Genomic DNA, 23107 nt, shown 5'->3' on the forward strand with positions numbered 1-23107 from the left:
TCAATCAAATTAACTATAAAACAATTTAATGGAAACACATCAACTCGCATACTATCAGTCATATCGATTTTATTATGAAAGCTTACGGCATCAAAAGGAGATTGCAATCAAACAGGCAAAAAGACAATAAGTATTTTATGGAAATTATTTTGTCATGTGTGATCCTCAATATTTATTTTTCATGTGCATATGTTGGATGCTCTGCCCCAATTAGGACTTGGATTCCAGGATGACACAATTGCATTTTGTACCTCTTTATCCTCAAAGATCAAGCACAGACTTTAAAAAAAAAACTTTTATTTAAAAATAATTTGGCGCTGACAGAAAATGTACAAAAAGTCAACGTAGTACAAAGATGCAAAAATATAAACAGAACACAGAACTCCCATATACATTTGACTCAAAGTCAACTTGTATCCAAAATATAATTGACAACTTACTCCTTTTGCTGCATCGTGTATGTGTTTTATGTTCTGAATCAATTGAAAATAAGTTGCATATACTTTAAAGGCTTCAATGCTTTAAGTCTGAGAATAGAGAGATTCTGTTAGCTGACCCTAGTAGAATGGTTAATTTGATAGGACATTTCTGTATACTCTACTGTTTGTACCCCAATTTTGCCAATTGCCCCAACAATGTGCATGATGGTATATTTTTTCCCTCTTTACACACAGTCCATTTTAGGATCAGTTATTGCATTTAGTTACTGTGTTTCTTCAGGGCCCTCTAATCTGGAATATTTCCACTGTGCCTCTTTTTTTTTTCTTCCACATTAACATTTTTGAAGAATAAACTTGCTTTTCTTTTAAACCATTTTTCGTTTTGATTTTGTCAACGTTGTCTTATGATCATGCCTGGTATGATGCCTAAGTGGTGTTGTGCCTGTCTCAGCATTATCACATCTGGAGGCACATGATGTCCATCTGTCTCTCATTGGTGATGTTAATTTTGATCACTCAGCCAATATGTTGTCCAATCTCTGCACCATATTATTACCAATCAGCAATCTGTGGGGAGATTCTTTATGACTATGTAAATATCCTGCTCCTCATATAAATTTCCTCTTACATTGATTATCCCTTGCTAATTGTTGCTTGATCTAATTTTTACTATGATGGATACAAAATCATGATCTTTTAAGTTTACCCTTCCTTCCACATTTAGCTTTTGACTCTCCCTCCTATCAATATTTGTCTATCATCTATCTATCTATCTATCTATCTATCTGTCTATCTATCATCATCTGTCATCTACCATCCATCCATCATCTATTCATCAATAATCTGGTACTGGTATGAACTGATAGCTTCTTCTTTCTTCCAATGGTTTAACATTCTTTATTGTTCTTAATTATGTTGGTGTTCAAATTTTCCTGTATTTGGGCAGTGGGAGCCCCTCACCCTGGCTCCTATGTCTTTGTCATATCCCCCTACCCTTTTTTAAGCACTTCTTTACTTTCTGACATCAAAAGATGTCTCTTGCCCAGCCTTGGGATTACCCATTGATTTGCAGAGCCTAGTTCCTTTTAGTGGGGACCGTATTAGACACCATGGTCTGCGTGTTTGATATAACACATGCCTTTGTGTATATAAAATATCATTTCTTTTAGTGATAATGATATTAATTATAATTCCTATTTAAATACGTGCCAGTTTATTTGAAGATATTCTGCATACACCTTTTTTTTGTATGAGATTAGATACCAATTTTCATATGGTCCAAGTTAGAAAATGTATTTGAAAGAAGTATGACTCCTATGAATCTATTTTGTCCCAAATCATAACCACGAGCTGCCTTGGTGATAATCTCTTTACAAATGGGTCTTTTGTGGCTCAGGCTTTGCTGTCTGCTGTGAGATTTCTTTCAAAGTGAACTCTTTGCTTGGTTTGGCTGATGTGGACACTAAAGCCTGAAGGAGAGGAAAATGGGCTAATTTTTGAAGCTTATTCTCACTTAAGAGGAATGAGTCATCCTGGATCTGAATTACACAGGGCCATAGAAAACAGACAGCCTCTCCTCTTTGCTGCATTGAAATAGCCATCTTAGGGATCTTTTTTCCCTTATTTCTTGGCAAAATCACAAAACACTAGAAGTCTGGCTGGAGTAAGATCTCGTGGGTAGACATTCTGAGGCAGGTTCCAATACAGGTACAGCCGTCCTTTCTCCGGCAGCTGGGGTACAGACAGGACTGGAATACGCTTTCTACAACCATGGATGAATAACATCACACATAAAATACAGGTCGCTTTGTACAAATCCTCTCTTTTGATGAGAAGTGTGTTTATTTTCATTTTCAAGCCGCTTTTCTCAGTGGTGTTATGACATTGTCTGAAAACAAGGGGGAAAATTCTTGGTGTTATTATTGTTTCCAACAAAATTGTTTGCCTCAAGTTTTATAGAAACTTTCCTTTTTCTTTATCAGTTAAAATAGTTGTGTCTCCATTTTCATCAAGATTTTCAAAACCATGATCGAGTTCAAGTATTAAGAGTTTAATGAAAGTTACTTGTATCATATAGTTCTGGAAGTGAAATGTTTTATTTTTAAATATTACTTTAATAAGCACCTCTGTTGCCTGAATGTTATAGGCACATTCATTATTTACTTTTTTGCATAATTAATAATTGGTTTAGCAGCTACCTTTTATTTTATAGCATCCAAATGGTTAAACTTTAAAAAAAAATTAACACTTGAGTGCTCACGATATAACTTCTTATTTAAAGTGTTTATAAAATCACTACCAGGTAGGAATGACTAAACATAGAGTATACACTAATAAAATATATTATAATGATACAATGTATATGACAATAAAATGACTGTTGAACACATAGTTTTCTCTAGATTTACTGATGCTTATATTTTAAAATTTTTGGTAGAAATCTTCAAATCTTAAAATAGTAAAATTAGAATATAACTTAAGGGTCATTCAGTCCCAACCTCTAATTACTGTCTGATAACTCTCTTTATTTTTGCAGAAATTTATCATCTAACCTCTGCTTACGCTGTTTCCACAATGTTGAGGAATATACTGATTTGAAGAGCAGACATTTCTAGACAGAAGTAATTACTAGGAATTCTTACCTGAATTGGTGACATAAAATCATCCTCCCTCAACATTGCATCCATTGATTCAATTTATATTTTCTAAGACACCAATGTTTCTAACCTCTCTGTTTTACAAAAGAAGATCTCAAACTATTTAGGACTAAACATGGGACTATTACTGATTCTTCCCATTCTATGTACATTATTGTAGACAAGGATTGTTCTATTGATACATATCAATCCTAAAGCTTTTTATGTAGTTCAATTAAATAAAAATGTTACTTTTCTATAATTTTCCAGCTGGCTTTTTGGACCCAAGTATAAGATTTTGTATTTAATAATATTTAAATTTTTTTAGTGTTTATTCATTTTTGCAAGAGAGAGACAGAGCGCAAGAAGGGGAGAGGCAGAGAGAGGGAGACGCAGAATCTGAAGCAGGCTCCAGGCTCCGAGCTGTCAGCACAGAGCTCGACATGGGGCTCAAACCCATGAACTGTGAGATCATGACCTGAGCTGAAGTCGGACGCATAACTGATTAAGCCACACAGGTCCCCCTGGGTTTTGCTTTTAATAATATTTAAATTCCTTCTTATTGGATTTGTTGTATCACTCTGGCTGCTTGAAATATTTACTTTCTCACATTTATTCATTCAGTGTATTGGCAAATCCATCTTTTACAACAGTTAACAAGTTTCTCAAAGTGAAGATATTTTCAGCTGGTTTCCATGACACTCTTCTGGTTTTTCTCTTTACTCTCTGACTTCTCTTCCTTGGTTATCTGATAAATTTCTTACTCTCTGCCTATGATTCCTCATGGTCCCATGATAAGACTTCTTCCATTTCAATGTACACATACCTTTTAAGTGATCCGATCAATTCCCTTAACAAGGGTTCTTAATCTAGAATCCAAAGGGCCTTAGAGGGCTCATAAACATTGCTGTGCATATGTTTGTTTTGCACCATACCGTTAATGAGGTTCTTAAAGGCAAGGATGACAAAATAATAATAATAATAATAATAATAATAATAATAATAAATCAATATACTATTGAATCTCATATAATTATCTTTTTTTTTTTTTTAATTTTTTTTTTCAACGTTTATTCATTTTTGGGACAGAGAGAGACAGAGCATGAACGGGGGAGGGGCAGAGAGAGAGGGAGACACAGAATCGGAAACAGGCTCCAGGCTCTGAGCCATCAGCCCAGAGCCCGACGCGGGGCTCGAACTCCCGGACGGCGAGATCGTGACCTGGCTGAAGTCGGACGCTCAACCGACTGCGCCACCCAGGCGCCCCTAATTATCTTTTTTTATCCAAGTACAAGTAACCTACAGCATTATTTTAGTTTCAGGTGTACAATATAGTGATTCAACAATTCTACACATTTCTCCGTGCTCATCACAGTAAGTGTTCTCTTAATCCCCTTCATCTGTTTCTCCCATCTCCCCCACCACCTCCCCTCTAGAAACCACCAGTTTGTTCTCTGTATTTAAGACTCTGGGGTTTTTTGTTTGTCACTTTTTTTCTTTGTTTGTTCATTTGTTTTGTTTCTTAAATACCACATATAAGTAAAATCATATAGTATTTGTCTTTCTCTGACTTAGTTCACTTAGCATCACACCCTCCAGATACATCCATGTTGTTGCAAATGGCGAGATTTTTCGATGGCTGAATAATATTCCATTGTGAATATATACCATGCCTTTTTTTATCCATTCATCTATTGGTGGACACTTAGTTTACTTCCATATCTTGGCCATTGCAAATAATGCTGCAATAAATACATTGTTATCTTTATTGTAGTCTCTCTTCTGCTAAGTATCTACCACACTGAATCCTCATCTTCCCTTCCAATTCCAAGCATTCTGTTCCACCTGTGTCCTAACTCAATAAAAGCCACAGCCCAAGCTGACAACGATGCAATTTAATATGACTCCTCCTCTTTTTCCTTTACCCCATGCAACCCATGCAATAGATCCCTCATTTCTATCAATGTTACCATGTCACTACCTCATGATTCCTTGGCTCTCCCATTTCCCCAGGAAAGCCACCAATATCTCTTGGTCCTATAAGAGCTTTCTAAGTGGACTACCTGCCTCCAGATGTAGCATCTCCAATCTGTTCTCCATCCCAAGGAACTTCCTCAAAACAAACTGAATATGTTATATTCTAGTGTTAAAAACCTACATTTGCTTGCATTACTCAAAGGATAAATATAGACTGTACCTTTGCAAACAAGGCTATTCTCTGTGGCTCCTCATGTTGTACTTCCTCATTCTCAGTCTGTGTTCTAATCATACTACATTTCTGAATATCCTAAGATGTCATGATCCTGCTTCTATAACTTGGCAGGTATATTGCTCTTTCTGCCTGCAACATTTGTCTTTTTCTCCACCTATTCCTTCACTTATCTTCATGATTCAGACACAGCATCACTTCCACTAGAGTAGATCATATACCTGATGGATAGGGATTAGGTGATTCCACTACTATGTAACCCCATAGCCCTCTGTACTTTCTCTGTCATAGCACTGTCTAGAAGCTTCATCCTCAACTCACCTTCTCATAGTCTTCCAGAATATTCTTCACCCCAAACATGCTCAAATGAATGTAGAGTTAAGTAAAACCAGTCCTGACTGAGCAGATACAGCTTCAAGATGAGCCTCGTAGGCACACCTTCCACCAGATCGCCAACATTAAACTCATCCTATAGAAAAATTCTGGAGTTTCCTCTGACAACTCTTGTATTTTACTTCAATGTATTTATATGTTTCTTCTCTTATGCTACAAATGCTCCAATGGCGGGGACTAAGCACGCCCTGCCTACGGTTTTATCCCTGATACAAAACTAGTACTACTCAATCAGTATTATATGAATCATAAATTTTCTGCGTCTATGACATCTACATCTCCAAACAGAGCTGAGCTGAAGATAAGGGTTTATACTGAGTACATACAGATCTCCCTCAAGTTAATATCTACTCACCAATGCCCCTTGCATAGTGGGTTTTAACAAGCTACAAATATTAATTGTAGATATTTTCTCCACTGTGACCAAACATCCATAATTAGAAATTTTGTCAAATGGCTTGATGAAACCCACATGTCCTCTGCCTACAGCAGATACTGCTCCTAAGCTTCCAAAAAAAAAAAAAATGAATAGGATTTTAAAAGCTCGGAGTCTAAAATAGAACATCATCCATATCCTGAGGAACTCACAGTATATTTAGGGAAACATGTATGTAAGCAAATACTTCAGAACATCGCATGGGCCATAATAGAGATATGAAAAAAGTAATTTGCAGGAACAAAAAAAAGCAAAAGATCAACTCTGCAGTTGGCCCGTCATGATTCTTTATTTGTTCTTTGTGTGTACCCAGTCTGGTTTCCAGCGATTACGAATTTCCTTTCCACAAGCTCCTATCTCAAATAATTAACTATTTGCTCCAGAGACGGGCCTTCATTCTCCACAAACATAACAAGTTTGAGAAATCAAGAGTAAAAGGAAAAAGGTGACACTTCTATGGTTTGTTGAAGGCACCTTCCAAAGCTTTTTAAAACCAGGATGGGCTTTATTCTTCTCTACTATCTCCTTAATGATTACTGATAGTAGCCAAGGGCTCTCTGTGGCAAGTTCTGTCAGTACCGTAGAACCATTCATCTGGGTCCAGAAAAGTGGATTTATTTTGAGAAGCTGAATGCTCTTTTACAATCTGTTCACTTATCTTTCAGTTTCAATTCCCCCCACCCAATAGCTTTTCCTCCGTTTCCAGGTTGAAGATCATTCTCCTTGACAGGGAGGACAGAAATAAAATAGGGGATCCCTATTTCCTTTCTCTCTTTTGCTAAGTTTATACTATCTGTCCATAATCAAGAAAATTATTTCTTAGTTGTTTTCCTTGCTTATGACCAACCTAACGCAATTGTCATCCTCAGCTCTTCTGAACTTTAGTCTTTGTGACACGTGAGACTAAGTTTTTGATTAGATACTGAATGTTCACGTATTTATATTTCCTCAGTTGTCACTTTTTTCCTAAGTGGAGAGAAACTTCTCAAATGATACAGCATGGATTATGTGTTCATTTGTAGTGGTCTTATTGTTCATTTAGTGGTCTCATTGCACCTATTTTAAAGATGTCTAGTTGAGGGGTGCCTGGGTGGCTCAATCAGTTAAGCATCCGACTTCAGCTCAGGTCATGATCTCATGGTCCGTGAGTCCGAGCCCCACGTGGGGCTCTGTGCTGTTAGTTCAGAGCCTGGAAGCCTGCTTCGGATTCTGTGTCTCCCTATCTCTCTGCCCCTCCCCCACTCATTCTCTGTCTCTATCAAAAAAATGAATAAACTGTAAAAAAAAAAAAAAAGATGTCTAGTCAAGGCACTGTATGGCTAAATGATTTTCTTCCAGGGCACATGCTAACTAAGTGGACAGGGACTGCTACTCAAACTTTTCTCCTGGTTCTAAGGGCATTGCTCTTTCCAGAAGTCTCTCTCACACCTTTCCGTTGACAACACAGTTACTTTTCCCACAGAAAACACTGCAACCAGCTTGTCTCTCTATCCTTAAATATATTTTATACATATGCAAGCAAATTCATATGTACGTGTATATATATGCGATTTTTACACAAATGGTAGTGTATCTGTCTGCCCAGGTTGCCATAAGAAAACACCATAGACTGGTCTGTGCTTAAGCAACAGACATGTAAACAACAGTTCTACAAGCCACAAGTCTAAGATCAGAGTGTTGGCAGATCTGGTTTCTTCTGAATCCTGTCTCTTTGGTGGTTGCCTTCACACTGTGTTCTCACACGGTTGCTCCCAGGTCTGTATGTTTTGTCCTGTGTTCTAATTTCTTCTTATAAGGGTAGCAGCCATATTGGATTAGGGCCCCCATATGACTTCATTTTACTTGAATTGCCTTTTAAAAGACCCTATGGCCAAATACAGTCACATTCTGAGGTATTGGAGTTTAGAACTTCAAAATATGAATTTTGAGGGATCGCAATTCAGTCCCAAAAAGGTAGTTTTCCAAAAACACAATTCTCATCTTATTTTTTCTCTTAAAAATATACCTTAGATATTTTTGATCTCTTGACATATGTCAACTTCTAATTCTTTTAGATAACATGCTTTATTAAAAAGTGACATAATAATCTTAACCATTCCTTTAATGATGAAAACATATTTCATTCAAAATTTTTGCAATATTAAAAAGTACCCAGTGAGTAACTAAGCATAAGTTGTTTTAAACACATGTGGATACAAATGTAAGATAAATCCCCAGTAGCAGAATACGAATAAGGGCAATGCATAATCAGAAAACATTTTTCTAATTAGTGTTAAATTGCCTTCCATATAGTTGTACCTGTTTATACTTCTAGCAAGATGTATGAGACTTCATTTGTGTTATCAAATTGTTTAATAGTTGTCAATACGTATAAGTGAAAACTGTATCTTGAAATTATAATTTTATATTTTCCTTTTATAAACATATTCTAAATATGTTTAGGAGTCAAATATTTGCATTTCATTTTCTGTAATCTGGTATTTCATATGCTTTGCAAATTGTCAACTGTTTTTGAAGAGCTTCTCATTAATTGGTAGAAATGTTTACACGTTAGGAAATTAATAATTTGTGATATAAGTTGCAATTTTTTCTTTTGTCACTTATCTTTTGATTTTGTTTATTTTTCTTCACACAGAAATATTGTATTTTATATAGTTGAATTTACCAATATGTTAGTACAAGGCTTCTAAAATTTTGTGCAATAGTTAAGAGGCCTTCACCATTCTGAGACTGTAAAAGAATTCTATGTTTCAGTTTTTTTCCATTAATAGCTTATGATTAATTTTTCATTTATAATTCTTTGATCTGTCTAGAGTTTATTGTGTGTGAAGCAGGAATCCAAATTTATGTATTTTTTTTCCAAAATGGCTTACCCTTGACTCAGTTTAATTTACTTAGGAACATGTATATATATATATATATTTTTTTTTTTTTAATTGGAGTGCTCTCTTTATCAAATGAAAAAAATGCCTATGGATTTAGATGGATTTTCTATTCTGTTTCATCAGTATTAGCAGGTACCACTCTATTTTCATATAGTTAGCTTTGTAATGTGGCTTAATAATTTACAAAGGCAATCCAAATCATTACATTTTTCTAGAATTTTCATGTATATTTGGCCAACTAATCAATAAGATTAATATTAGGAGATCTGACTGCATTATGTTGTTTTTTCCTACTCAAGAACATAGCCAAGGGGCGCCTGGGTGGCTCGGTCGGTTAAGCATCCGACTTCGGCTCAGGTCATGATCTCACGGTCCGTGAGTTCGAGCCCCGCGTCGGGCTCTGTGCTGACAGCTCAGAGCCTGGAACCTGTTTCAGATTCTGTGTCTTCCTCTCTCTCTGCCCCTCCCCTGTTCATGCTCTGTCTCAAAAATAAATAAACGTTAAAAAAAAAAGAACATAGCCAAAATTTCTATTTGTTTATATGAAAATCTTCTTTTGTGTCTCAGTATTTTAAAATTTTCTTCTTATGGCTGAAGATGTCCATTACTTGTTAAGCTTAAGCTTGTCTTCAGTACTTTAGCTGTTCTGTTGCTACTATCAAAGGTTTTTTCTCCCATTATGTCTTATAACTGGTTGTCACTTGCATTAACTGAACTTTAAAGTAGTACTCCATATATTTTAGTATGGTTGTTACAGCCGTGTCGTATTTTCTGTAATATGTGTGCATTTATATACACATATATTCACACATAGATAGACTCCGTTTCACCTTTTTTGCTATAGCACTTAGCATACTGTTGTGTCTATGCATTCATTTATAACTGATATTTACAACGATTTTCTACCCAGTTTTGCTTCATCAACTGAAATTTTATAATAAAGATAATGGCTGTATAATAAAAATACCTGTTACTTTTTATAAGGCATCTACCATTTCAATCCCATGTTCTTATTGCAATTTTTTTTCTAAAAGCATGTCATGGAGATGTTATGATTCCTGGCAAAATCATAAATAAAAATGAAAATGAAAGTGTGTAACCTTAAAAATGATTAAGAACTTAACATAATTGAGTCCTTTGATCTCTTTGGCCAAAACAATGAAACTGAATATCACCACAAGAAATTGTCCGGTTTCCTTGTGAAAAGTGTCAGGAACAGCCTCATTTCATTTCATATTTGCAAAAATACAAATAATTCTATTAGCAAGTGTTCCTAATGTGTTCTTGGCTGGAGAATGTAACCTCATAAAAAGAGAGTTTGTTCTTAGAGTTTATTCGTTGACTAGAATATTCTCTGTGCGGACGTGCATGTTCAGTTTCTCATTCTGGGACTTGTAACGGAGATTATGATGGATTCTGGGAATAAACACGTTGCATAAATTAGCTCTTGTGCTCCGAGGATATCATAAAATCTCTGAAACCAACTAATCTTTGTAGAAATTTTGGTTGCAAATAACCAAATAACTTTATCACAATAATGGCTCAATATCTAACACCTCATTAGACATTGTCCCTGTGGATCTTTTTTATATTGTTACTCTTTTACACTTACTATCAATGTGACTTAATCCACATTTACTTGTTCAGTGATTTCTTATACTTGCTAGTCTTTTCTGAAAAACTTGCTTATAAACGTCCTAGTAATAAGGACTATTTATTATAGATCTTATTTTTTTTCTTACTACTACCTTCCCCAGCCGTAGCTCGTAGTGCTTATAATAGCTCTGAAGGGCACCTGGGTGGTTCAGTTGTTTAAGCAGCTAAGGTAGGCTCAGGTCATGATCTTTCTGTTCATCAGTTCAAGACAGACACCGGGTTCTGTGCTTAGAATTCAGAGCCTGGAGCCTGCTTCAGATTCTGTGTCTCCGTCTCTCTCTGTCCCTCCCCAGCTCGTGCAATCTCTCTCTCTCCCTCTCTCTTTCAAAAATAAATAAACATTAAAAAAAAACTTTAAAAGAATAAGTCTGAGCACAGAGGAACAAATAATTAATATATGTTTTAAATCTTTACCTCTCACTGAGATAATTAATTAAATTGTTAATTAATTGATTAGAAGAGATAATCACCTGGGGTGTTTTGGTAATTTCAGAGGACGTAAAAAAGATAGAGGTATTTATACTCGTAAGTTGCTGAGGTCTATACACATTTTCCTCGTATTATTTCTACCTTCATAAAAACTACGGCAGGAGCACCTGGGTGGAACAGGTGGTTAAGTGTCTGACTTCAGTTCAGGACATGATCTCATGGTTTCTGAGTTCTAGCCCCATGTCGGGCTCTGTGCTGACAGCTCAGAGCCTGGAGCCTGCTTCCGATTCTATATCTCCCTCTCTCTCTGCCCCTCCCCTTCTCTCTCAAAAATAAATAAACATTAAAAATTAAAAATATCTATATGGCATGTACTCGTAGAGTACTAATAATTATGAGGAACCAAAATCTCCAGAGACTCTCAGTGAAAAATGTCTCCACGTTTACTTCTGGTGTCATTCACTAAGACCATACAATAAATGAGAATTTCCACCTTACCACAATAATCTGGCTTCTGGCTGTGAGAGAATAGCTTGATTTAAACCAACGATCCCACCAAAGGCAAAATAAATAAAAACTGGATAAAACAAGAAAAGAGCTATTTTAGGAGTAAGAAAACAATGTTAGACAAGGCTTTAAGGGACCAAGCTTCTGGAGAAAAGAGAAATGCTTTAAAGTGAGCCCTACCTTCTCTGCTTCTCTTCCCCTTTCTGGCACCTTCTGATTCCTAAACAGCATCAAGTGAGAAACTGGAAAGACAGGAAGACACCGTCAGTTAAGAAATTTCAGCCGAGTTTCCAACAGTTTCAGTAATCAGATGAAAAGGAAAGAAAAATGGAGATTCAAGGCCCATTAGGAAGGAAAATACCCCAGGATTCCTGTCGAGCCTTGCGAAAGGCGAATCAAAGCAGAGGGTCTAGGGCAGCTGTGACACAGACAGAAACCTTGACTGACTGAAGGAGATCAGCGTTTATTCTAACTGCTTATCAGAAGAGAAACAAATCCTCTCTGGAGGAAGATAGCATAATCCAGAACTTCACACGATGTCAGAACCAAATGAATGAAAATAAAGAGGAAACATGTACAGAACCAGATTAACACATAGGCCCAACATCGGAGGTAGAAACAGATTGGAGTTTAATAAGGCTAAAAGTTCTCTGGCAAAATTCTTCGGGTCATCATCCGAATTTCAACCGAAAACTGGAATTAATAAAAAAAACAATCAAATGCACGTGTTGTTCCTGAAAACTACACTCCTTGAAATTGAGAATGTAATAAATGGTGGAAACCGCACCAGTAAATGTTGAAACAGCAATAAATGGTGGAAACTCCATTCATGTACCACCAGTACAGCCCCGAATACATTTAAGTCCCCAAACTGTGTGACCTGATCATTAATACATATTTTTTTACTTTCCTCCCTTCCCCACTTGATCACTTTCCTTCTGGGATCCATTTCCAAATAAGCTCTGAGCTCTAACTTTTGTCCTAAGATCTGTTTTGGGGGGAGAGGGGAAAGCCAAACTAAGGCATATAGGTGAAATAAATGACATGAAAATAATAGCACAAAAGGGTAAATGGATTTAAAATATTCAGATCTTTCACCATCTGGGATGTTGTAAAAGTACTAAGTTTATTAACCTTCAATAAGTCCAGAATGAATGTTCTCATTTCTATGGTAACAGCTTAAGTGGGGGGGGGGGGGGGGAGAACGTATAACCAACATGTAATACAGGAGAACGTTGGGACAAAAATGCTTGATTGTTTTGTTTTTAAAGAAGGCACAAAATAGGGGGAAAGAGACCCAAAAGGAGATAGAAAACTAGAAACCAAGTAGGATGATGTAGGTTTCAACACAAATATTTCAGTCAATGCGTCAGATGTAAATGTAATTCATTTTCCAATCAAAATATAGGTACTGTCAGAGTGGTTTAAAAAAATCCAAGTATATGCTGTTACTAGAGACACGCCTTAAAATTAAGAACACAGAAAAGTTGAAAGGGAAAGAATGGGAAAAGTCATAGTAGCTAACACTAAACTAATACAGCTATCCTAAGCATTCGCAGTGGTTGGTTAGGCTCTCATCATTGCTAAAGGTGAAGAGAGACATTGCATAATGATAAAATACCAATCCACCAGAACAATTTTTAGTTCACAGACAGCTAATACAAGTACTGACATCGTCTGCTCAATTTCTAGTTTACCAAGCAAGAACGTTAGGAGAGAAAAAATTACAGATTAGAAAAACAAACTTTGTTACAAATCCATCGGTATTTTGCATTCTACTCTACCAATACTTCTTCATCAAAACTATTAGCTTATTAAACTATTTATGTTTTGCAATATAAGCTATCTCATTCTTAGACACGCCGTGTCAATACTGAATCTGCCTTTTCCAGTTTTGTGTATACTTTTGATTTCTAAAGGGAAAGGTTCTTAACCTCTTCGCTAGGATGCTTGAAATGTTTTGGTTTGTTTGTTTTAGATCTAGAAGTCAAGAAAAGCAATTTTACCGATTCCTGGCTTTCAGACATAAACCCCTGCCTCATCGTGGTTGAGGGCAGCCATTATTTCCCTGTGGTCTTTCTCCTCCTTTCCCAACACTAAACGTCAGTGCTTTCCAAAGGTTTCAGAGTTTGATATATTTCCTTCGTAATCTCTATTTCCTTAGCATTTATATATCTATATGTGTGTAAAATTTAAATGTTTTGTCAAATGTATCTGCGTCTTTCTACGTAAACGACATCACACTGGGATCACTCCATTTGAAATAATTGAACTAGCTTCTCTCTGAGAGACTTTTAAATGGAGACGAAATTGACGATTACCAGTTTGTTTTCCCTTTAATAAGCTATCTTTCTAAGGAGTCTCTTAGATGTTGCTTATGATATGTCTAAACTTTTGTTTTTAACCACCAAACACACCGTAGGATAGATTCCAAAGCCCTTTCTAAATCAGAAACTAGTCTTATCTGAAGAGGGAGGAACATTCCAGATATGACATCTTTCTAAAAAGTATAAACTGCCCACCTAACTGTATTACTTAAGCAGGAGTACCGCCATCCGTCTTCATCACGAAAAAATGTTTTCATGATTACTCTAGTTACTTGTCATTCAACTGCCTACCCTTAATAAACTTGCCTGAAAAATAAAGTGCTTCATTCTGTGATTTGTGATATGGTTTAAAGTCCCTGTAGTCTCATGAGTGGTGTTTAAACAATCCAAATTAAAATGTAAGCACTTGAGAACTAGATTAAATTATGTATCACCAGTCTCTCTTCTTCAAAGTTCCAAACTCATGTTGTCTTTGAAATTGAGTATTAAATTGCCCCTGGTGGCGCTGAGCTTTTCTTATCTTTTATACATTTATATTGTTATCCAGTAAGTTAAAAAGAAAATCACACTTACCAAATTCATTTTCTGAGAAGTGCCAGAGATTTGCTCTGAATAGAGAGCGAGCTTTCTTTTTCTCTTCCTAAATAAGGGCTCTGTTTTGAGGTGAGAGAAGTGAACTTGAACCCTGGCCACTATGTGTGAGCATAATGCCAGTATATTTGCATACCTTTATTTTATTTAATTCTCTAAAAATACATATGAGGCAGGTATTTTCCCAGGTTTTATAGATGAGGGAACTGAACTCAGAGAACAAAGTAATTTCCTTCAGATCCCTCAAAGCCTAGCTTGATCCCAACATATTTTACATATGCTGTGGGAGGTTGAAGAATGAGGCGGACAGGCATCATGGGATCTTTTGGTTCCCCATTTTGTACAATGTAGGCTTAGCCTCCTGTCATTATTATGTTATCCATCCATCTGTGCCCATGTCTCTCTGGGTCCTCTGGGCTGCTGTCCTCAGCAAGTCTGTGAATGCTTTCTATTTGTACTAATGGGGTTAGACAGAATCAAGTATTGCAGAACCCAAGAATGAAGGCACAGAGGGCTTTTAGACTCTTAGAATGTTCAGGGTCTAGCAAGAATGATGTTGGCCTTAACAGACACATGAAAAGGTGCTCAACATCACTCATCATCAGAGAAGTACAAATCAAAACCACACTGAGATACCACCTCACACTGGTCAGAGTGGCTAAAATAACAACTCAGGAAACTACAGATGCTGGCGAGGATGTGGAGAAACGGGAACCCCCTTGCACTGTTGGTGGGAGTGCAAACTGGTGCAGCCACTCTGGAAAACAGTGTGGAGGTTCCTCAAAAAATTAAAAACAGAATCACCCTACAACCCAGCAATATCACTACTAGGAATTTATCGAAAGGATCCAGGAGTGCTGATGCATAGGGGCACTTGTACCTCAACGTTTATAGCAGCACCTCAGACAAGAGCCAAACTATGGAAAGAGCCTAAATGTCCATCAACTGAAGAATGGATAAAGAAGATGTGGTTTATATATACAATGGAATACTACTTGGCAACGAGGAAGGATGAAATTCTGCCATTTGCAGCAACGTGGATGGAACTGGAAGGTATTACTCTAAGTGAAATAAGTCAGTCAGAGAAAGACAGATATCATATGTTTTCGTGCATATGTGGAACTTGAGAAACTTAACAGAAGACCATGGGGGAAGGGAAGGGGAAAAATAGTTACAAACACACAGGGAGGGAGGCAAACCATAAGAGACTCTTAAATACAGAGAACAAACTGAGGGTTGATGGGAGGAAGGGGGAAATGGGTGAGGGGCATTGAGGAGGGCACTTGTTGGGATGAGCACTGGGTGTTGTATGTAAGTGATGAACCGCGGGAATCTACCCCCAAAACCAAGAGCACGCTGTACACACTGTATGTTAACCAATTTGACAATAAATTATATTTTTAAAAAATGATGATAGACAGGTGGATAAATAGATTTGTATTCATCTCCCTGTATTAGATAGGCACATAACAGAACTGAAATACTTATCACCTCATAATTGAAATGATAGACTGCTGAAATTTAAAAAAAAAACATAAAAAATAAAAGTATTGAAAGGAAAAAAACTAATAATGTTGGCCTTGGCAATGAGCTCGGGAGGCAGTCAAGATGATGTTGACGAGGGTAGACCACCTCCTCTGGCTTGTACGGCCACCAGCTTGTTTATTCTTTCACGTATGGGTAACAGTTTCCTCGACACTCTGGACACTGAATTAAACTATAGTCTCTCTCCTTGCCCAAGCACCCCTGCAGACCAATAACTCCCTCAAATTATATAATAGATAATACCAATTTAACAAATATTATGCCTTCAAAAGTCTCCTATCCCTTCTTAATGTGTTTCTTTGGCGGCAACTGCTAAGCCCTTTTCACTTCATTGACTTTCCACTCAGAAAATACTGTTTGTTGAGGGCGACTGGGTAGCTCAGTCGGTTAAGCGTCTGACTTCGGCTCAGGTCATGGGCTCACGATTCGTGAGTTCGAGCCCCATGTCGGGTTCTGTGCTGACAGCTTAGAGACCGGAGCCTGCTTTTGGATTCTGTGTCTCATTCTCTCTCTCCCCCTCTCCCACTCGTGCTGTCTGTGTCTCTCAATACTAAATAAATGTAAAAAAAAAATAGAGAAAATACTGTTTGTCTTGCATATTTTTATTCTCTTCCCATTCTGATCCTTTGTCGACATCCTGATGAATATTATTTTTGGTCACCTGAAGTTTGTTTGTTTGTTTGTTTGTTTGTTTTTTAATGGTTTATTTTCTCCCATGGAAACTTCGCATTCCTTGCCAGGTCATGAAAATGATCATCAATAGTTGTTGTCCACCCACCATATGCAGGGAACTCAATCTATACCCACAAGAAATTCCAAGGGAAATTTCACATGTGTTAGGGGAGAAGAGTAAGTTCACTTCTATCACGTTTATCATATCAATATTTTTTTACCTGTTTCTTTGTCCTTAAGGATTGTACCATGGATATGGCTACGGCCATTCTTGGATCAAAGACTCCCACCAATGTCATCCTTTCTGCAATGACTGAGTGGCCCTCCACCCACCCCCCACCCCAACTTTAGTTTCATATGATGGATTCAATGGTTGTTCTAAGACAGTGTTTAGCTCCTTTAAAGGTCTGTGCTACGTATGGCACTTACTAGGATGGGGTTACCTTGGGAGTTTTATCCCAGAGGAAGGATGTAGTTGAAGGTCTGCTTGTTCTGAGTGTGTTTACTGGGACAGAGCCGTCATAAAGAGTGAAGGAACACCTTGTCTGGCCCAAAAAGTCTATTCAAGGAGTCTGGAGCAGAGTCCAGAAAGAGCACTCTCAGACCTGAGAGCCACCCCACTGTTTTGCACCCAAAGGTGAATATCCTCCTCTGAACACAGCCCTGGAATGGGACAGAACAGCCTCTTGATCCTGCAATAAACGTCGTCACTTCCAATGTTGAGTGATTTCTAGCTCTCTCCCCTGTGGTGTCAGTAAAGAGAGTGTTTGACGATATTGAGGAAGATTGAATTACAGTACTGGGATTTTCTTGTAATGCAGCCATTCAGTGACTCAATTTTTGACTTAACCACATATAAATTTGGAAAGGCTTGGTAAAAACTCTCTCGTTTTTCTCAACCAAAAAAAAAAAAAAATCAAGAGACTGACATTTGAGAAGATTGCTATGTGTTTTAAGGCAATTTTCTTGCTCTTTTCTTTTTTCACCATCTATCTTTCTTTTTTGTAAGGGATTCACTTTTACACCAATTTCTTTCCTTGGCCAGTATGAATATATAAGGTGTGGGATGACATTCCTCAAGATTCCGGATTTCAGGCTAATGTTGCAAAATATCATAGACCCTTTTTAAAGAAGTAGATAAGCTCAAGGACTGAATCTTTGCAAACATTTGAAAATCATATAGGATATTTATTTTTTAAACCTCTGCTGAAAGCATTTTGTATTTAACCTTTCCTTCCTTCTACCCTACTCCCTCCTTCCCTTTTCTTTGCTTCCTTTTTCCTTCTCCCCACTCTCCAACCACAAACACATGCTTTTTCAGGCATTGGGACATTTAGTTCTACTGAGCCGTTGTTTTTTTCATTATTCATTTGGTTTCTGTATTTTTCCATGTACAAGGTACTTTCACTTTTTTCAAAATTGGGAAAAAAACAATGTTGTCAGTATCAATAAATCTGCATCCAGAGAGAGTCACTTCCTATCAGGGTTTCAAAAGTGCTTCATGGTTTTCCGATCTCCTGTCTGTGCTAATCAACGCTGATGCTTCACATACGCAGGACGCGCAGTGCCAACTTCTAAACCAGCTCTGTGCTGCGTTCCATTTTAGGAATGAGAACCTGGATTATTTATTTATAACTGTATAAAGTCCTGTTGTTAAGCTGCTCTCGGTGAAAAGCAGAGAGTGGTTTGAGCCAGATGGGGAGAGGCTGGCAGGATGATGGCTTGATTCTGTGGGAAAGGAGAGAGGAATTTTATTCCCTACTATAAATTAAATAGCCTAATTTGACCCTCCACCAGTAACGTGATAACCAATTAATACATTAATGGGTAGGGATTATGCTGTCTGGTTTTAGAAAATGGAAACTGGGAGTCAATTCCATTTAAATACTCTTTGGGGCCTTTTTTTTTCTTCCTGTATAGCCCAAACCAATGAGAATTATGAAAGAAAGACAGTGAAACTAAATTGTTTAATGTTTATAATGTTTCTCTTTTTTTCTGGGTATTAATTCTGGCTCAGCCTTTTATTATCTGTAATGCAATGGGAAAATCTTTGTTCCTTGTTTCGGTTTTATGGAGAAACACTTGACATTCACCACTGTGTAAGTTGAAGGGATACAGCATGATGGTTTGATTTACATATATTGTGAAATAATTATCACAATAGATTCGGCTAACATCCATCTTCTCATATACATACAATTTAAAAAAAAGGAAAACGTTTTCTCCTTGTGATGAGTACCCTCAGAATTTACCTCTTAACAACCTTCCTATATATCAAATGGCTCTCTTAGCTATAGTCATCGTGTGGTACATTATATCCCTTTTGATGTAATTTATGCCTTTTGATCACCTTCCTCCAATCCCCCCTTCCCCATCCTCTCTCTCTGGTAACCACAAGCCTGATGTCTTTTTCTATGACCTTGGGGTGTTTTTTTTCATTTTGTTTTGTTTTTAGACTCCACATAAAATTGAAATCATATAATATTTGTCTTTTCTATCTGACATATCTCTCTTAGCATGATGTCTTCCAAGTTCTATCCATGTTGTTGCAAATGGTAAGGTTTCCTCGTTTTGTATGGCTGAATAGTATTCCAGTGTGTGTGTGTGTGTATGCCATAACTTTATCTGCTCATCCATTAGTGGATATTTAGGTTGTTTCCAGGTCTTGGAATTATGAACAATGTTGCTAGGAACACGGGGATGCAGATATCTTTTCCACTTAGTGGGTCCATTGCTTTTGGATATACTCCCAGAAGTGGAATTGCGGGATCATATGGTATTCCTATTTTCAGGTTTTTGAGGATTCCCCCATACTGTTTTCCATAGTGACTGCACAATTTAAATCCCCACCAACAGTGCACGAGGGTCCCCTTTTTTCCACATCCTCACCGACATTTGATAGTTCTTGTCTTTTTGTTGATCGCCATGCCTGTTAAGGCATGACGTGACGCCTTCTTGTGGTTTCAATTTGTATTCCCCGGATGACTACTGATGTTGGGCACCAGTTCATGTGTCTGTTGGTCTTTTGTACATCTTTTTTGGAAACATGTCTATTTAAGGTCCTTTGCTCATTTTTTTTCCATTGGATGATTTATGTTTGGCTGTTGAGTTGTTTGTATGAATTCTGTATATATTTTGGATATTAACCCCTTATCAGGTATATGTTTTGCAAATCTTTTTCCCATCTCTTAGGTTGTCTTATCATTTCGTTGAGGTTTCTTTTGTTGTGCAGGAGCTTGTTAGTTTGATGTAGTCTCAGTTGTTTATTTTCTATTTTGCTGCTTGTGCTTTAGTTATCATGAGCAAATATTTATTAACAAGACCCATGTCAAGGACCTTTTATTCCTTATCTTTTCTTCCAGGAGTTTCATGGTTTCTCGTCTTTAGTTTAAGTCTTTAATCCATTTGGAGTAAGTTTTTGTAAGTGGTGCAAGCTATGGGTCCAGTTTTATTCTTTTGCATGTGAATTTCTAGCACCATTTACTGAAGAGACGCTTTCTTCTCCATTGAGTATTCCTGGCTGCCTTATCAAATATTAGTTGAACTTGGGTTTATTTCTGGGCTCTCAATTCTGTTCTGTTGGTCTATTTCTCTCCTTTTTTATGCCAATACCATACTGTTTTGATAACTCTAACTTTATGGTATAGCCTGAAGTCAATACAGCATGAAGACTTAACAATTGCAAATATTTATGTGCCCAACATTGGAGCACTTACCTTATGAAGCCAAAACCTAAGAGAGCTAAAAGGAAAAATAGACAATAATACAATAATAGTTGTGGGACTTCAATACCTCACCCTCAACAATGGATAGATCATCCAGACAGAGAATCAATAAGGCAACAGTGAATAAATATGAAAAACATTATGAGCCACATGGCCCTAACAAGTATACAGAATATCCTATCCAACAAGAGCAGTGTACACATCCCTCTCAAGTGCTCATGTAATGTTTCTTTAACTCTTAGACAAGAAGGGTTATACAAGTACAAATTATCTGACATAATCGTTACGTGAAATAATAAAAAAGCAGTGATTATCCCCTTTTCTGTAAATTTTATTTCTCCCAGTTTAAACTTAGCAGCATTTTATGTTCTATTCTTGAAAGCTGATCTATGTGGCGTGGTTTATTTTATCTATACCACATTGCCATTCATTCACACAGCAGATGACACGTGTTGTGGTCTCTCCTCCAGCCTTTTAAAAAACATTTTTAGCCCAAATGACATACGTTATTTCTAACTAATAATATATAATTTACCAAATCCCAGCTTTTAGAGCACTTTAAAATCAAAGAGAAAGCCACACATATTTAGTAACTAACGTATACAGATGTGATCATGATAATCTTACCACTTAATAGTGATTATTGAATTGGAATTCATCTTCAGCATTCACACTGCAAGTGCTTTGGAATGACCAAACGTGGAAATAAGAATTGCACTTGTATAAAATAGGAAAAGAAATAAGATTGCTCCTTGAGCATAAAGCAAACTCTAGGACCCAAATATTTGGGGGAAGAAAATGAGCTTAATACTTTGGAGACAATGGACATGATTGAATATGATTAAGTATGATTTTTTAATTCTTACAAATGTGGACCCTGATGAAGACTGGCTTCTCTTGAGTCCCACTGATTTAATTTGGGCATACTGTAATTTACTGAGCTGGAGTAGAAACAGTAATTCGGTGAGGCCATCATAAGCTCATTAGAAACACACTGAGAACGCTTAATGGTGTACAACCCACAGCTTTTTGCATCCATTTTACAGTGATCCCCTCTTGCCATTCCTGCTGCTTTCTACTCCACGCTGTTGATAGCACGGTCGTTTTCAAACACCCCAGAAAATGAGAGGTATTTTTAAAACAAGATTGAAGTCACCAAGAAACAGAGAAAGCCAACATTTCAGGGGTGTGCAGCACACTGTTAAGATAAAAAAAAAAAAAAAACTTCTCATGTATTGTTAATCATGGCAACATTGGTTAGCTGTTAAGTACTGTATATTGCAACTAATCAAAAGCTCAAATATCCTACACAATGGAACAGAAATAATTACTCTCCCCGAGCTTCTATTGTTTCCTGCCTCAGCCTTCCCTGAACTAATAAAAGGTTTAATTTTAAATTGTGTGAAGGAAATGTCAGCATTACAAAGCCGTACAACATTCAGCTGCCTTGCTCACAATCAGGTAAAACACATAATGAATTAGACCTTAATGGACTTAAGCTAAGTGAAATCTAAACAAACCTGAATGGCCCGCCCCCTCCTCACCATGCGCTTTTTCTCTTTACCCCTAATTGATTTGACCACGTACAAAAAGGCAGGGTCCCAGCATCCTCACCTTTCAGATGAGAATGTTCTGATAAGGTGTGAGAGCTCTGTTTATGAGGTCTATGTATCCGTGCTCATGATATCAGCTACGCGCAGTGGGCGATTTGGTTCAAACGAGGGATGTTTATTCTGATGCTTCACAGGAAGAATGGGGGGAAGGGAGGGCAGGGGAGAGAAAGGTGCTTAAAGGCTTCCTGCATTCAAATGTGTGTGGTTTTTTTTTTTTTCACTTTTACTATCTTCAAAAAAAACTAAGATAAGTTTTCAATCGAAAACTTGTGTTTGAAGTTTCAGTTTACTAAGAAAAAGTCCTACTATATGAATATATGGAGAAGGACAATTTCTCTGCAGTCTTCTGAATTGTGGGTTTTGCAACATAATTGGACTCTGATTTCAAATGGAAACAGCAAAGAGAAAAAAGCTATTAGAAGACTGTACGCCTTAGTTAATACTGTTGAAAATAAACGAAACAACATGGCAGTTTGGGGAGATTTGTTTATTCTTTTAGCCATCTACAAATCGATGTTAATTGCTCACTGCTTCCTAATATTAAATGTTAGGGTGACTTCAAAAGCAATAAATAACATACCTAAAAGAATTCTCTATTTGTTTGAAATTGCACACAGTACTGTGAAATAGCGGAAAACAATTCTGTCCCGTAGCTTATAAAGAGGCTGGATTGGACAAGTCACTTAGCCCCTGCAGGCCACTAACAGGAAGGTGATAACACCTGCCTGGCTCCTTGTGAGAATGACAGAGGATGGAGAATGTATCTGAAGGACTCGACACAATCCCAGGCACACAGCCAGTGCTTAACAGACTGTAGCTCTGATAATCCAAGTACTTAACCGGGATAATACAGGTCTTCTACTCCTGTCTGTGTATTTTCTATCCTCTTCCAGCCATTCGTCACACTGCCACCGGGGTTTTTTCTAAACTACCGGTTCTGTTCATGCGATGTTCCTACTCAAAGCCTGTCGACAGCCACGGTTGTCAACTATTTCTTAATAGAAAATCCCTCCCCCCAAAAAAGACGTCCGCATATAAAATGA

The 23107-nt window shown here is 37.2% G+C and overlaps 1 long non-coding RNA gene across 1 annotated transcript; it reads right to left on the reverse strand.

Moving 5' to 3' along the window:
* Positions 1-388: 388 nt before the first annotated feature.
* LOC124507402 (uncharacterized) lies at positions 389-22140 on the reverse strand. The gene is made up of 3 exons (XR_006961025.1): positions 22066-22140; positions 11772-11833; positions 389-2328 (listed from the first exon to the last, which is right to left on the reverse strand). It is a non-coding gene; the product is annotated as an uncharacterized LOC124507402 (long non-coding RNA).
* Between the last annotated feature and the right edge of the window lie 967 nt (positions 22141-23107).

The sequence above is a fragment of the Lynx rufus genome, unplaced genomic scaffold, assembly GCF_022079265.1.
Source record: "Lynx rufus isolate CCGP_SWC_20201006 ecotype Redwood Valley unplaced genomic scaffold, mLynRuf1.p SCAF_12, whole genome shotgun sequence".
NCBI lineage: Eukaryota > Metazoa > Chordata > Mammalia > Carnivora > Felidae > Lynx > Lynx rufus.